At 48.2% G+C, this 2,399-nt stretch overlaps 1 pseudogene; it reads left to right on the top strand.

Annotated features, from left to right (window-relative positions):
* The first annotated feature begins 1,083 nt into the window (after nt 1-1,083).
* On the top strand, nt 1,084-1,329 carry LOC102431827 (annotated as a pseudogene).
* Nucleotides 1,330-2,399: the final 1,070 nt, after the last annotated feature.

Here is a 2,399-nt window from a genome sequence, read left to right as displayed (position 1 = left end):
CCAAGGTCCAAATCTCTCAGGTCCATGTGCAGACTCATGCACCATGGCTATGACCCTCTCTCTGGAGCCATGGGGGCACCATGGCTACGACCCGTTCTCTGGAGCCCTCGGGCATCAAAATCACACGAATCTGGGCCACACGTCCAGATCTGTGATGCCTGGACCGGGACATCCTGCGGATGCCGCGGGGACGCATGAGGATATGGTTGTTGTAGTGCATGCGGTGTAGCAGCGTGTGCAAGAGGTTCAGGAACATGAAGCGAAAGCCGGCCATGGGGAACTGGTGGGCATCTACTGCCATCTCTGGGCCCCGCTCCAGGTTCTCCTCCTCCTCGGCTGGGCCAATGTCAGAATCCTCATCACTGGTATTGCCCTCGGGGTCTCCCACTGCCCGGGCCTCCTCCCCCAGGCTCTCCATGGCCTCTGCGACTTCTGCTGCCACCATGGCGGCGGCTGCGTCCCCCCCACCCCCCTGGGGCACGGAGTTGAGGATCAGGGCATCCTGGTCTCCATTTGCCCCAACCCAGGCCCCCGCCATGCCCACGGGACTCTCCCGGCCCCCTGGGGCCGGGTTCCCGTCGTCACTGTCGGACATGGCAGCGGACAGTACCTCCTCGGGCAGCAAGCAGGCTGTGGCGTCGCTGGCCAAGATGGTGGCCGGGAGCGGAGGCCGTTGACAGGGGCCCGCGGGAAGGGGCGGGGCAGCGGAGGAGGAACTGGCTGTCCACTGGCAAACGGCCTCTGACGGGCAGGTGTGGACGGCCGGACCCACCCACTAAGGTTCGCCACACCACGGGGGGTGGGGCTACAAGCGTCAACAAAGGGCTGTGCCTGCGCCTTACAAGCTCCAAGCTCATTGGCTGGGAAGCGAGGATTGACATGCCCTGTGTCCAATGAATGGCAAAGGCCCTTAGGTTCTAGGATGGCTCACAATCAGCTTTCTTTTCTATGAGGCCTTAGGGTCCTGAGCTATCTTTCGGGTCCTGAGCTGCCATTTTAATTGTCTGGAAAACTATAGTAGTCCGATATGGAAGCACCCTGGACCATGTAAACTGAGAGGAGTTCCCTAATTTCCATGTGGTAATGGGTCATGTGAGTAGGGAGAGGATCATATAAATGTTGTGTGGCTCAGACTTCAGCAGCAGGAAAATGCTCCAAAGAGTAGAGAGAGAAGAATTTGGACCATTTAATGTGGTTAAGATAATTTGAAAAGAATGGCCAGAATTGAAATATATGCACTCAGAACTGAGTGTTGAAGTGGTAAATGACAGGAGCTGGAAGATGTATAATAAACCTGACATTCTTGTCAAGCCTCCAAAGAATGAATAAAAAAAGACATACATCTTTTAAAGGACTAGGTCATCTCCTAAGAGCTAAGCATGACAAACATTAAAAGAGCAGGCTTCCTAGGATGTTTCTGAGGCAACAGTTCAAGACTGTTGATTTTAAGGTCCACTTAAGACCTATCAACAACAAATCAACAAACAACAAGTGCTGGAGAGGATGTGGAGAAAAAGGAACACTTGTGCACTGCTGGTGGGAATGCAGACTGGTGCAGCCACTATGGAAGACAGTATGGAGTTTCCTCAAAAAACTAAAAATGGAACTCCCATTTGACCCTGTAATCCCACTGATAGGAATATATCCCAAGAAACCAGAAACACCAATCAGAAAGGATATATGTACCCATATGTTCACAGCATCACAATTCATGATAGCTAAGATCTGGAAACAGCCTAAGTGCCCATCAGCAGATGAGTGGGTTAGAAAACTGGTATATCTACACGATGGAATACTATGCTGCTGTAAAAAAGAAGGAACTCTTACCATTTGCAACGGCATGGATGGAACTGGAGAGCATTATGCTAAGTGAAATAAGCCAGTCAATGAAGGAAAAATACCACATGATCTCACTCATTCATGGATAATAAAGACCATTATAAACTTATGAATAATAGTAGATACAGAGGCAGAGCTGCCTCAAACAGATTGTCAAACTTCAGTGGGAAGGCCGGGGAGGGTTGGGGTGCAGGAGGGAGGGGGGTAAGAGATCAACCGAAGGACTTGTATGCATGCATATAAGCATAACCAATGTACATAAGACACTGGGGGTAGGGGAGGCCAGGGGATTGTCAAGGGTGGGAAAAAAAGGAGACATATGTAATACTTTTTGTAATACTTTAAGCAATAAAACAATAAAAAAAGACCTCAAGTGTAAATAATTCTGAAAATTATAGAGAAATTAACTCTATTTTATAGTCACTCTGTAAGAAGTTTTATAACACTAAAATGTTTTTTGAAAAACAAATATGTGTATAATTACATATAATATTTATATAAATGTAACATCCAAGTTAAGTATTATAATACCAATAAATCCTATCAAGTTGAGGAGGAAT

Source organism: Myotis lucifugus, unplaced genomic scaffold (assembly GCF_000147115.1).
Source record: "Myotis lucifugus unplaced genomic scaffold, Myoluc2.0 scaffold_2, whole genome shotgun sequence".
Lineage (NCBI taxonomy): Eukaryota > Metazoa > Chordata > Mammalia > Chiroptera > Vespertilionidae > Myotis > Myotis lucifugus.
Note: the sequence above shows the minus strand (reverse complement) of the source record. Positions and strands in the feature narration are given on the sequence as shown.